This window comes from Ursus maritimus, unplaced genomic scaffold (assembly GCF_017311325.1).
Source record: "Ursus maritimus isolate PB19 unplaced genomic scaffold, ASM1731132v1 scaffold_27, whole genome shotgun sequence".
In the NCBI taxonomy this organism is placed as follows: domain Eukaryota; kingdom Metazoa; phylum Chordata; class Mammalia; order Carnivora; family Ursidae; genus Ursus; species Ursus maritimus.
Window position 1 is genome coordinate 3,779,429 of NW_024425230.1, and position 15,395 is coordinate 3,794,823.

General features: G+C 36.2%; 1 non-coding gene and 3 pseudogenes across 1 annotated transcript; all 4 read right to left on the minus strand.

Annotated features, from left to right (window-relative positions):
• Positions 1–6,790: 6,790 nt before the first annotated feature.
• LOC121105584 lies at positions 6,791–6,866 on the minus strand (annotated as a pseudogene).
• Positions 6,867–8,344: 1,478 nt separating this feature from the next.
• LOC121105588 lies at positions 8,345–8,420 on the minus strand (annotated as a pseudogene).
• Positions 8,421–12,753: 4,333 nt separating this feature from the next.
• Positions 12,754–12,815, minus strand: LOC121105587 (annotated as a pseudogene).
• A 1,471-nt stretch (positions 12,816–14,286) lies between these two features.
• LOC121105586 lies at positions 14,287–14,367 on the minus strand. The gene has a single exon (XR_005838197.1). It is a non-coding gene; the product is annotated as a small nucleolar RNA SNORD115 (small nucleolar RNA).
• Positions 14,368–15,395: the final 1,028 nt, after the last annotated feature.

Consider the following 15,395-nt stretch of genomic DNA (forward strand, 5'->3'; position numbering starts at 1 on the left):
CAATTTGAATACCTTTTATTCTTTTTTTGTTGTCTGATTGCTGTTGCTAGGACTTCTACTACTATGTTGAACAATAATGGTGAGAGTGGGCATCCTTGTTGTGTTCCTGATATTAAGGGAAAGGCTCTCAGCTTTTTCCCAATGAGAATGATATTCGCTGTGGGCTTTTCATAGATGGTTATTATGAAATTGAGTAATGTACCCTCTATCCCTACATTCTGAAGAGTCTTAATCAGTAAAGAATGCTGTATTTTGTGAAATGCTTTTTCTGCATCAATTGAGAGGACCTATGATTCTTGTCTCTTCTCTTATTAATGAGTTCTATCACACTGATTGATTTTCAAATGTGCAATCTATACTTTCAACGACATCCCAATCAAAATACCAATGACATTTTTCAAAGTGCTGGAACAACCAATCCCAAAATCTGTGTGGAAACAGAAAGACCCCGAATTCCAAGGAAATGTTAAAAAGAAAAACAAAGCTGGGGGCATCACATTGCCTGATTTCAAGTTATACTACAAAGCTGTGATCCCCAAGACAGCATGGTACTGGCACAAAAAAAGACACATAGACCCATGGAACAGAATACAGACTCAAGAGATGGACCTTCAACTCTATGATCAACTAATCTTTGACAAAGCAGGAAAAAACATCCAGTGGAAAAAAGACAGTCTCTTCAATAAATGGTGCTGAGAAAATTGGACAGCTGTATACAGAAGAATGAAACTGGACCATTCTCTCACACCATACACAAAGATAAACTCTAAATGGATGAAAGACCTCAATGTGAAACAGGAATACGTCAAAATCCTAGAGGAGAACATAGGCTGCAACCTTTTTGACATCCGCCACAGCAACTTTTTTCATGACACATCTCCAAAAGCAAGAGAAACAAAAGAAAAAATGGACTTGTGGGACTTCATTAAGATAAAACGCTTCTGCACAGCAAAGGAAACAGTCCACAAAACAAAGAGACAACCCACGGAATGGGAGAAGATATTTGCAAATAACACTACAGATAAAAGGCTGGTATCCAAGATCTATAAAGAACTTCCCAAACTCAATACCCAGGAAACAAATAATCAGATTTAAAAAATGGGCAAAAGATATGAACAGACACTTTGCCAATGAAGACATATGAATGGCCAACAGACACATGAATAAATGTTCAATATCATTAGCCATCAGGGAAATTCAAATTAAAACCACAATGAGATACCAGCTTACACCAGTTAGAATGGCAAAAATTGACAAGGCAAGCAACAACAAATGTTGGAGAGGAAGTGGAGAAAGGGGAATCATCTTACACTGTTGGTGGGAATGCAAGTTGTTACAGCCACTTTGGGAAACAGTGTGGAGGTTCCTCAAAAAGTTAAAAATAGAACCACCCTATGACCCAGCAACTGCACTACTGGGTATTCATCAGTACCAGATACAGAGGTAGTGAAGAGAAGGGCCATATGCACCCCAATGCTCATAGAAGTAATGTCCACAATAGCCAAACTGCGGAAGGAGCTGAGATGTCCTTCACTAGATGAATGGATAAAGAAGATGTGGAACATAAGAACTAGTAAGATCGGTAGGAGAAGAAAGGGATAAAGAAAGGGGGGGTAATGAGAAGGGGGAATGAAGCATGAGAGACTATGGACTCTGAGAAACAAACTGAGGGCTTCAGGGGGGAGGGGGAATAGGATAGGCTGATGATGGGTAGTAAGGAGGGCACATATTGCATGGTGCGCTGGGTATTATACGCAACTAGTGAGTCATCGAACTTTCATCAAAAACCAGGGATGTACTGTATGGTGACTAACAGAATATAATTAAAAAATATTATTATAAAAAAAGAGAAGATGTGGTCCATGTATACAATGGAATATTTCTCAGCCATCAGAAAGGATGATTACCCAACTTTTGCATCAACATGGATGGAACTGGAGGAGATTATGCTAAGTGAAATAAATCAAGCAGAGAAAGACAATTATATTGTTTCACTTATTTGTGGAACATAAGGAATAGCATGGAGGACATTAGGAGAAGGAAGGGAGGATAAACAGAGTTGGAGAAAAACCATGAGAGACTATGGACCCCGGGAAACAATCTGAGGGTTTTAGAAGGGAATGGGGAGGGCAATGGGCTAGCCCAGTGAAGGGTATTAATGAGGGCATGTATTGCATGGAGCACTGGGTGTTATATGCAAACAATGAATCATGGAACACTACATCACAAGCTAATGATGTTTTATATGGTGACTAACCCATCATAATTTAAAAAATAAAATAAAAAAATCTCTCATTTTATATGATCCATGCATATTATACCTTAATAGAAAGTCACGAATTGTCAAAAAAGGACCCATTACATGAATTGGAGACCATTGGTTGATCAAACACCAGAAAGGAAAACGTGCAGGTTTTATATTTTGGAGAACGTCTCAGGGTGGTTCCATGCAGAAACAAGATCTTACTATTAGTTACCTCTTCTCTACATATTCAGGAAGCCATATCAATAACAACTGATATCAAACTTAAGTGCATACCCTTGATTATAATGAACCACATGAAATTCAGGATATGGATATCAGATATCAGACAACACAAACTGTTTTCAATTTTACAAATTAAAGGCAATGCATATACCTGAATTTAAGGAGGTGGCGACACCCTTATTTTCTTTATGTTATAACTTGTCATAAGTAACCCCAAATATCACAAAATCATAGCAACTTGAACATAATATAATAAGGATAAATATGCCTATTCCTGTATTTGGACAAAGAGAATATCACACTGTAAAGATGATATAAATGAATCAGAAAACTTCTCAACATTATATCAATCTAGTAACAAAAAAGAAATTAAGCTTTTATCATAAGAATTTCATAAATAGTCCCATCAGGGACCGTTAAAAAGAACCTATAATGCAATTCATGTTAATTTTGTTCATAAACCAAGTCTACTTGAAGGCCTTATTAGTAATAACTGGTATTATTCACACCATCTTCTTTCATTATTTTGATAAAAATGGAACCATGTGCAATCAGTAGATGAAGAGCAAGTATCAGATTGCTCATCACTTTATTCCTTTTTAAGTTTCATGGGATAGGCATACTACTGAATCTTACATTCTCACCCTAATTGTTGGACTCTTTCTGTTATAACAAGTTCACCAATGGCTAAACACATCCCTACACCATTACAATTTCTTAATGAGATTAAAGGGGAAAATGGCCTTCTTATGTATTCTGAACCAAATGGATTATGCATTGATTATGGAACCAATGAATCACAAAATTTATCAAGTTTCAATCAAATCAAATTCAGATTAAAAATATAAATTTTCTTCTGAAAATCACAGCAAGCAGGTAAGCCAGTTACTGAGAAAAAAAAAACATAATGATGCTCACCTTGTTTAAATGAGTAAAACTACTTGTCTTAAAAGTGAATTTTCAAATCGATCAGTGTGATAGATCATATCAACAAGAAAAGAGTCAAGAACCATATGATCCTCTCAAAAGATGCAGAAAAAGCATTTGACAAAATACAGCATCCCGCCACATTACTGAATTGCTCTATAACTTCTAATAGTTTGGGCGTGGATTCTTTTGGGTTTTCCATATAAAGTATCATGTCATCTGCGAAGAGAGACACTTTGACTTCTTCTTTGCCAATTTGGGTACCTTTTATCCTTTTTTTGTTGTCTGATTGCTGTTGCTAGGACTTCTGGTACTATGTTGAATAATAGTGGTGAGATTGGGCATCCTTGTCATGTTCCTGATCTTAAGGGAAAGGCTTCCAGCTTTTCCCCATTGAGAATGATATTTGCTGTAGGCTTTTCATAGATGGTTTTTACGAGATTGAGGAATGTATCCTTATCCCTACACTCTGAAGGGTTTTAATCCAGAAAGGATGCTGTATTTTGTCAAATGCTTTTTCTGCATCTATTGAGAGAATCAATCCACCCCCAAACTACTAGAAGTTATAGAGCAATTCAGTAATGTGGCAGTATACAAAATCAATGCTCAGAAATCAGTTGCGTTTCTATACAGGAAAAATGAAACTAAAGAAAGAGAAATTAGGGAATCCATTCCATTTGCAATAGCACCAAAAGACATACGTTATCTCGAAATTAACTTACCCAGAGATGCACAGGATGTATATTCCAGAAACTACAAATCACTCTTGAAAGACACTGAAGAAGACACAAAAACATATATTCCATGCTCATGGATCGGAAGAATTAATATAGTTAAAGTGTCCATGCTACCCAGAGCAATCTATACTTTCAATGCTATCCCAATCAAAATACCAATGACATTTTTCAAAGAACTGCAACAAACAGCCTTTGAATTTATATGGAACCAGAAAAGGCCCCGAATCGCCAAGGAATTGTTGAAAAGGAAAACAAAACTGGGGCATCACAATGCCGGATTTCAAGCTGTACTACAAAGCTGTGATCACAAAGCCAGCATGGTACTGGCACAGAAACAGACACATAGACCAATGGAACAGAAGAGAGAACCCAGAAATGGACCCTCAGCTCTTCAGGCAACTAATCTGTGATAAAGCAGGAAAAAACATCCAGTGGCTAAAAGACAATCTCTTCAATAAATGGTGCTGGGAAAATTGGACAGCTACATGCAAAAGAATGAAACTTGACCATTCTCTCACACCATACACAAAGATAAACTCCAAATGGATGAAAGACCTCGATGTGAGACAGGAATCCATCAAAATCCTAGAGGAGAACATAGGCTGCAACCTCTTTTACATTGGCCATAGCAAATTCTTACATGACACATCTCCAAAGGCAAGAGAAAGAAAAAATGAACTTGTGGGACTTCGTGAAGATAAAAAGCTTCTGCACAGCCAAGGAAACAGTCAAAAAAACTAAGTGGTAGCCCACGGAATGGGAGAAGATATTTGCAAATGACACTACAGATAAAAGACTGGTATCCAAGATCTACAAAGAACTTCTCAAACTCAATACATGAGAAACAAATAAACAAATCAAAAAATGGGCAGAAGATATGAACAGACACTTTTCCAATGAAGACATACAAATGGCTAACAGACACATGAAAAAATGTTCAACATCATTAGCCATCAGGGAAATTCAAATCAAAACCACACTTAGAAACCACCTTACACCAGTTAAAATGGCAGAAACTGACAAGGCAGGAAACAACAAATGTTGGAGAGGATATGGAGAAAGGGGATCCCTCCTACATTGTTGGTGGGAATGCAAGTTGGTACAACCACTCTGGAAAGCAATGTGGATGTCCCTTAAAAAGTTAAAAATTGAGGTTCCCTATGATCCAGCAATTGCACTGCTGGGCATTTATCCCAAAGATACAGACGTAGTGAAGAGAAGGGCCATATGCACCCCAATGTTAATAGCAGCATTGTCCACAATAGCTAAATCGTGGAAGAGGCCGAGATGCCCTTCAACAGATGACTGGATTAAGAAGTTGTGGTCCATATATTCAATGGAATATTACTCAGCCATCAAAAAGAATGATTTCTCAAAATTTGCTGCAACATGGATGGGACTGGAGGAGATAATACTTAGCGAAATTAGTCAAGCAGAGAAAGACAATTATATGGTTTCACTCATTTATGGAACATAAGAAGTAGGAAGATTGGTAGGAGAAGAAAGGGAAGAAAAAAGGGGGGTGAACAGAAGGGGGAATGAACCATGAGAGACTATGGACTCTGGGAAAAAAATTGAGGGCCTCAGAGGGGAGGGAGTGGGGGAATGGGACAGGCTGGTGATGATTAGTAAGGAGGGCACGTATTGCGTAGTGCACTGGGTGTTATATGCAAGTAATGAATCAAAACTAGGGATGTACTGTATGGTGACTAACATATATAATATAATATAATATAATATAATATAATATAATATAATATAATATAATATAATAAAAATATTATTAAAAAAGTGAATTTTCAATCTTCCAATGATGTATTTGGAATATGTCTTTCAGGAAAGGCAGCCAGTTATCTATCAGGAAAGGCACCAATGAGTTGGTGCGTCTGTTGCCAGCAGGACTTACAAAAATGCCCAATGTGAAAATCAAGTGCAATGTTATTCATCATTTTATCCAATTTCAACCTGGTCAAGTATATTACTGAAACTTACATTCTTACCCTAATTATGAGTGTCCTTCAGTTATGAGAATTTAATCAGGGATAAAGGAATAATCCAGTACTGTTAAAATATTGTAGTAATATTGTAGAAAAATTGTTGGTCTATTTATGTATTTAAACCCTACTGAATATAGTGCATTGAACATAATTCTAATCTATCATAACATTTTCAGAATTCAAGTAACTCAATTTAGGTAAAAAGTAAAGATTTTTGAATAAGGATAGCATCAGATATGTTAATTTATTGTTGAGAAAAGTGATCTATAATGCCGTTCATGTTTCCTGAACGAGTAAATCTAATTGTTATAGAAGAGAGTCATCACTAGTCTAAAAGTCTGTTTGGATTTTTCAGTTAACAAAGGCAGCCACTGACTTGTAATAAATAAGATGGTGCCCGTAGGATCTACTGAAAAACTCAATGAATGAAGAACCAAGGTCTCAGTACCAAATGTCAAAAAAAGTGGTATTATAGATGTATAACACATAAAGAATCAGAATTTATGGTTCACTTAGCAATGCATAGATAGAAATGTGCAAAAGAAGTTTCACACAGTGATTTCATTGAAGCCCCAAATTACATTTCAATCAAAGGGAACTAAGGAATCCAAACTTCTTGTCACATGATCGTCACCTATGCTGGGCTTCAGAATAATCCAACTGAGCTTGATTCTTGTGTTTTCACTTCTGTTGAAGACATTAACTCATTATTGATCCAAGCCATCACATTTGTATGCATACATACAGTTAGACTTAATATGATTACCAGAGATAGCTTCCTTAAACACTAGTGCTAAAGTGGATTAAATGCTGACATATTCAGTGCAGGACACTTGAGTGGTATAAACTGCCCCATGGAGAACAGGGCAGAGTGTTCCTTGTTAGCAGCATTTCTCTAAGAGGACAAAGTGGGACTACAGTCAAAAAGAAGGATTACATCTTTTATGTATGTATGGCTCCTGCTTGGTCTTTCCTTTTTTCAGGTTTTATTTATTTATTTGAGAGGGTAAGTGGATGAGAGAGAGAAAGGGAGGGTGAGTGGGGAGGGGAGGCACAGAGGGAGAGGGAGAAGCAGTCTCCCTGCTGAGTGAGGTACTCCATATGGGGCTTGATCCTAGGACCCTGAGATCATGACTTGAACTAAAGGCAAAGGCTTAACTGACTGAGCCACACAGGCAGTCCCTGCCTCATCTTTAATTTCTGTATGATTGATATATTTGATACACAAAATATGACCCATTACTTAAGCTGTGGACCAATAATTAGCCACATATGTTAAGAAACAAGAATATAGGTTTATATTGAAAATATGAGAAGAAATCAATACCTGGCATAAACAAAAGCTTCTTATTACCATCCCTTCACTAAATATACAGGGACCCATATCAGTAACAACTGGCATCATACATAGCATATACATTCTTTTGTAATAAATATAATTAAACCACATGAAACTCAGAATATGGAAATAAGATTTCAGACCACCTGTAATTGTATTCAATTTCACAAATCAAAGGCAACCTGCACATGAATCTCAAACTATTTCCCGTAAGTTCCAAAAATCTTTCATCTGTGATTAGTATCTGAATGATCCACAAACATCGTAACAGCACAGCAGCCAAAAAATAGAATAATATAAATAAATCATTTACTTGTGCATTTATAGCAAATGAATATTTTACTAAAGAGATGATTGTAATAAATTACAAAACTTTTCATCTCTAAAACACATTTAGGATTTAAAAGTAGGTCTTTAATGAGGATACCATTAAGCAAGTCAGTCACTCATTGGGAAGAATAGGTATTACTTACTCATTTTGCATGAATGAGTAGATATACTTATTTTAAAGGACAAACTTCATTAGTCAAATGGCCTATTTGAAATTTTTTAATTACCAAAGGTAGAACTTACATGTTTTCCATGGAATGGTACATCTGTTGCTGGTTGGATATTCTGAAGCCCATGTTGAGAAAAAAATAAACCAACATATCAACTCTAACGATGTATAAATATTAAGAATAAAAACACTAAAATCACGATACAAAATTATTTTTAAAAACTTCTCTTAGAAACAGATAAAGATGGATAAAACAAGATTCCCCAAAAGGGTTTCTTTCTAAAAATCCCCAAATAGAATACCCCAGAAAAATTTAATAGCTGCTTACACCTTGTTGCAAGTATTATCACTTCTTTTGGACCTTAGCATAATACTGCTGAATATAATTTTTACATCATTACATGTCCTCAAGACACTCTTCAAATATACATCCACTTTGTCTTGTAAACACCAGAATGGCAACCTTAAACTGTGGTTCAAAAGGGACAGGAGACCACTTAGATTCACTATATGATACTTATATGGTAGCACTTGTCTCAGTGCAACATGCCAAAGAGTGCTCTTCCTCAGTTGTCCTTATCTAGGAAGATAGAGGTAGGATAGTAGTTCAAAATCAGAAATATTCATGTGTATGGCTTATACATACTACTATTAGTGAAGAGATGGCTTATACCATCACAAAGAGACACTCTAAGGTTCTAAATAATTGATTCATCACATTAAGACAAAGCATACAGTTTTCTTGACATTGGATACCCTGTAATATCATATACCATACCACAAAGAGAGTAAACATGACTGAAAATGTTTGTTTGTTTGTTTATTTATTTATTTATTTATTTGTTATGTTAGTCACCATACAGTACTTCATTACTTTTTGATGTAGTGTTGTTCCATTATTTAAATGAAATTTCAGCAAACAATATTTTTGAAGAGGATGTCATCAAGTAGATCATTCACTCACAGAGAAAAATCCAAAATGGGGTTCATGATGACTGAATTGGTGAACTTAGTCATTTCAAAGTCCATATCAGGAACAACTGTCATCATTTATAGCATACATTTTTATTATTATGAAAATAATAGGGTCACATGATACTCATAAGATAAAATTTAGTCATCAAATTATCCAACTTAAGTTTTATAGGTATCAATTTGGTCATCAAATTATTCAATTTAAGTTTGATAGGCAAAGTACATTACTGAATCTCACACTCTCTTCTATTAGCACAGTACTACAGTTATGGGAAGTTTACCAGAGACCAAAAGCAACATTAGAATCCCATAATAATAGAGCAAAATTTTTTCTCGACATTTATTTACACCTATACGAATATTGCATTTTTGACTAGGTGGCAGAAAATGAAACAATTGTTCAACATTTAATCATCTGAAGTTCATATAAAAAGTACATATTTTGTCAAGAGTATTACATCAAGAAGAAAAAGAGTATTCATATTCAGTTTTCCTGAATGAGTAAAACTGCCTTAGGTGTAAATCTTCACTAGTTCAACGCTTATATGAGATATGTATGTCAAAAGAAGCCACTGATCTCTTATAATGGAATGTTATATTTCTTAGAATCAAGTCTTACTGAAACAAAAAAATGAGATAAAAAGAGCTAAGAAATGAGATCTGAATACTATTAGACATTACAGATAATTGAAACAAAGCTTAAAGAATAAGAAATGTTTCTTTATTTATAGGTACATAGATAAGGTTGGGCAAGCAAGTTATTCATGAAGGTTAATTTTTTTTAATTTTTTGTTATTTATTATTTATTTTTTTAAGGTATTCTTTTTTTATAATACTTTTTTATTATGTTACGCTAGTCACCATACAGTACATCCCTGGTTTTTGATGTAATGTTCCATGATTCATTATTTGCATATAACACCCAGTGCACCATGCAATATGTGCCCTCCTTAATACCCATCACCAGCCTATCCCAATCCCCCCCCCCACCGAAGCCCTCAGTTTGTTTCCCAGAGTCTGTAGTCTCTCATGGTTCATGCACCCTTCTGTCTACCCCCCCTTCATTCTTCCCTTCCTTCTCCTACCGATCTTCCTGCTATTTCTTATGTTCCATAAATGAGTGAAACCATATGATAATTGTCTTTCTCTGTTTGATTTATTTCACTTAGCATAATCTCCTCCAGTCCCGTCCATGTTGCTGCAAATATTGTGCAATCATTCTTTTTGACGGCTGAGTAATATTTCACTGTATATATGGGCCACATCTTTTTAATCCAGTCATCTGTTGAAAGGCATCTCAGCTACTTCCACAATTTAGTTATTGTGGACAATGTTGTTATGAACATTGGGGTGCATATGGCTCTTCTCTTTACTACATCTGTATCTTTGGGGTAGATACCCAGTAGTGCAATGATTGGATCATAGGGTAGCTCAATTTTTAACTTTTTAAGGGACCTCCACATTGTTTGCCAGAGTGGCTGTACTGACTTGCATTCCCACCAACAGTGTAAGAGGGATCCCCTCTTACACATTTGTTGTTTCCTACCTTGTCAATTTTTGCCATTTTAACTGGCCTAAGGTGGTATCTCAATGTGGTTTTGATTTGAATTTCCCTGATGGCTAATGATTTTTTTTAATTTTAATGTTTTTTTATTATATTATGCTAGTCACAATACAGTACTTCCCTGGTTTCTGATGTAAAGTTCGATGATTCATTCGTTGCGTATAACACCCAGTGCACCATGCAGTATGTGCCCTCCTTACTACCCATCACCAGTCTATCCCATTCCCCCACCCCCCTCCCCTCTGACGCCCTCAGTTTGAACATTTTTTCATGTGTCTGTTAGCCATTTATACGTCTTCATTGGAAAAGTGTCTGTTCATATCTTCTGCCCATTTTTTGATTTGATTATTTGTTTCACGTGTATTGAGTTTGAAGAAGTTCTTTGTAGATCTTGGATACTAGTGTTTTATCTGTAGTGTTATTTGCAAATATCTTCTCCCATTCCGTGGGCTACCACTTAGTTTTTTTGACTGTTTCCTTGGCTGTGCAGAAGCTTTTTATCTTCACGAAGTCCCACAAGTCCATTTTTTCTTTTGTTTCTCTTGCTTTTGGAGATGTGTCATGAAAAAAGTTGCTGTGGCGGATGTCAAAAAGGTTGCAGCCTACATTCTCCTCTAGGATTTTGATGGATTCCTGTCTCACATTGAGGTCTTTCATCCATTTGGAGTTTATCTTTGTGTATGGTGTGAGAGAGTGGTCAAGTTTCAGTCTTTTGCATATAGCTGTCCAATTTTCCCAGCATCATTTATTGAAGAGACTGTCTTTTTTCCACTGGATGTTTTTTCTTGCTTTGTCAAAGATTAGTTTCCCAAAGAGCCGAGGGTCCATTTCTGGGTTCTCTATTCTGTTCCATTGGTCTATGTGTCTGTTTTTGTGCCAGTTCCGTGCTGTCTTGGTGATCACATCTTTGTAGGATAGCTTGAAATCCGGCAACGTGATTGCCCCCAGCTTTGTTTTTCCTTTTCAACAATTCCTTGGGGATTCGGGGCCTTTTCTGGTTCCACACAATCTTAAGGGCTATTTGTTCCAGTTCTTTGAAAAATGTCGTTGGTATTTTGATCAGGATGGCATTGAAAGTGTAGATTGCTCTGGGTAGCATAGACATTTTAACTCTGTTTATTCTTCCAATCAAGAGCCTGACAGATTCCCTGAGGAATTTTACCAAACATTCAAAGAAGAATAATACCTATTCTCCTGAAGCTGTTTCAAAAAATAGAAACAGAAGGAAAACTACCAAACTCATTCTATGAGTCCAGTATTACCTTGATCCCCAAACCAGGCAACGACCCCAGCAAAAAGGAGAATTACAGACCTATATCCCTGTTGAATATGGATGCCAAAATTCTCAACAAGATCCTAGGTAATAGGATCCAACAGTACATTAAAAGGATTATCCATCATGACCAAGTGGGTTTCATCCCTGGGATGCGAGGGTGGTTCAACATTCACAAATCGATCAGTGTGATAGATCACATCAACAAGAAAAGAGTCAAGAACCTTATGATCCTCTCGATGCAGAAAAAGCATTTGACAAAATACAGCATCCTTTCCTGATTAAAACCCTTCAGAGTGTAGGGATGGAGGGTACATTCCTCAATCTCATAAAAAACATCTATGAAAAGCCTACAGCAAATATCATTCTCAATGGGGAAAAGCTGGAAGCCTTTCCCTTAAGATCAGGAACACGACAAGGATGGCCACTCTCGCCATTATTATTCAACATAGTACTAGAAATCCTTGCAACAGCAATCAGACAACAAAAAGGGATATAAGGTATCCAAATTGGCAAAGAAGAAGTCAAACTATCTCTCTTCGGAGATGACATGATACTTTATATGGAAAACCCGAAAGACTCCACCCCCAAACTATTAGAAGTTATAGAGCAATTCAGTAATGTGGCGGGATACAAAATCAATGCTCAGAAATCAGTTGCATTTCTATACACGATCAATGAGACTGAAGAAAGAGAAATTAGGGAATCAATTCCATTTGCAATAGCACCAAAAAGCATACATTATCTCGGAATTAACTTAACCAGAGTTGTAAGGGATCTGTATTCTAGAAACTACAAATCACTGTTGAAAGACATTGAAGAAGACAGAAAAAGATGGAAAAATATTCCATGCTCATCAAGTTTTATTATCTCAAGTTCAAGATAAAATTCTCCTAGAAGGGTAATAGAGTTACTCTTATCTACCCCAGTATTGTCATTTAATCCTAGCCTGTTTAATTCTATGGAGCATAACTTTTAAATCATTATTTCTCTTTAAGACATTTTAAGGTCCCCATCGTTGTAAAAAGCCATCACACTTCCCATGCATACACAAACTTGGACCTGATTACCTTACCAGCAAGTCTTGAAACGCTCATGCTAAAGTGAATTGGAGTTAGGGCATACTTATTACATGAATCTTGGGTGATATCAATTGCTCGAGTCACAGCGTGCCACAGAATGTTTCTCCATATTATTATCTAAGAGGACACAAAACAGAACTGTTATTACAGGGAGAACTACATCTCTCTGGTGCATATGGGTCATGCATGTTTTTAATTAAGTGAGAAAAAAGATGTTAGTATTAAAAAAATGACTCATTTCAGAGTTGGTTCATTGATCAACAAAAAATAATGAGAATGAGACATACACATCACTTGACTTTGGAGAAGCAATCTAGTGCCTTCATGTGGAGTTAAGAGAATTTCATTGATCATCCCTCATCTATATAGTCAAGAAAGCCATATCACTAATATCTGGCATGGATTACTGTATATGAATGCTCATAAAGTACTGACATTCTTAAAACCACATAAATCTCAGGATTTGGATATCAGATATTAGGGCACATGGAAATGTATGCATCGTATTCATTAGTTTGGGAAACCCATATAGGGGTTTCTTTATCAATGGATACCATCTCAACATATATGGGGAAAGCAAATTACCAAATCTTATATTATCTTTTCCATTGTCAGAAACCTTTACTGATGATATTTACATCAGTAACCCCAAAGCAGCCTAACATCATTAGAAACATAGCAACAATACATGAAAATCAGTCCGTTTGCTTAAATATTCAAATACATCTCTCACACTGGATTGAATACTAAAGAATGAAAAAAATCCCTCATTGTTAAAAACACTAAATTTAGGTAAAAATTAAAGGTATTTTCTTGGGATCAAATCAAGTAGTTCAGTCATACAGTGGGTAGGAAAACTTACATGGATATTCAAGTTACTCAAATGAGTAAATCTAATTGCCTTAGAGTGCAACTTTATAAGCCTGAAGGTCTACTCGAAAGGTATTTGTGACCAAGACTAACACATATCTCAACAGTTTAATGATGCATATATTGTGACACATCTTACTAATAGGAACAATAAGGGAAAATAGTTAAGGTGAGCCCCAAATGTGTCAAATTATTGGAATTTATTGACCATTGAGGGGAAGGGGTTGGGGGGATGGGTTAGCCGGGTGATGGTATTAAGGAGGGCATGTATTGCAATGAGCACTGATTGTTTTATGCAAATAATGAATCATGAAACACTACATCAAAAACTAATGAAGTACTATTTGTCAACTACCATAATAAAAAAAAGAAAAGAAAAAATGAAAAGGATGAGTTATTGTGTAATTTGAAGAGAATAGATAAGTTTAGAAATTATGTTTCCTTTAAGTGATTTACTGATCAACAAAAAACACAATACCTGCAGAAGAAAAACAAGTATCCTTAAAATCCTGTCCTGGTATTGTAAACCTAAACTGAGCCTCAGTGTGATGCCATTGAACATGACTTTCAGGTAAACAGATCTCTTCAATACAATATGAGGTCTCAAAATTGATGCGGCACAGGATTCCCCAAGCATATATATACTTGGACTTAACTATGCTTACCAAAGATGGATACAGGCATCTATGAGGTCAAGGTGATTAGGATTTTGGTTGCATTGTATGTTGGAATCCCAGCTGATAGAGATTGCCCCAGGGAAGCAAGACCAACAGGGTTCTTCCTCTGGAGTCATTATCTAGGTGGACAGGAATAACAATCATGTCAAAACAAAGCACTTCATCTCTTATGGGCATGGGGCTCATTCATGCTTCTCTTTAATGGACCAATATAATCATTCCTGCAAAAATGACCCATTACATAGGCTATGTGACGTCAATTCACCAAACAAAAGTTTGACAAAGTATGTAAGTTTCTTGGCTTTGGAAAACTAATAGGAGATGTCATGTTGAAATAAGAGCATCTCATTGATCATTTTTGGTATATTTGATCAAGGTGTCATATCAGCAACATCTGACATGGTCCATTGCATTTCAACTTGGATAAAATGAAACAATAGGGATGCCTGGGTGGCTCAGCCTGTTAAGGGTCTGCCTTTGGCTCAGGTAATGATCCCAGGGTCCTGGGATTGAGTCCCACATGGGGCTCCTTGCTCAGCGGGGAGCCTGCTTCTCCCTCTGCCTGCTGTTCCCCCTGCTTGTGCTCTCTCTCTGACAAATAAATAAATAAATGAAATCTTTAAAAAAATGAAACAATAAATCCATATGAAACTTATTTTCTAGAAAACCAGATAATAATTGGAATTGTGTTTTCCTTCAATCTCTCAACCCATTTATGGGAATTTTCAGGCTGTGGCTGATAAACCATTTTTTTTATGTTAACAGTCCTCATTCATGTCCCACCATCAGCACAAAAATGTAATAATTGGGATGAATATTGCTACTCCTATACTCAAGGATAAGATTATAAATGGTGGAGATAAAACCAAGGCTCAGAAAATTTATTAAACCCATAACTAGCAAAGAAATTGAATAAGTAATGAAAAATCTTCCAAGAAAAGAGTCCAGAGCTGGATGGCTTCCCAGG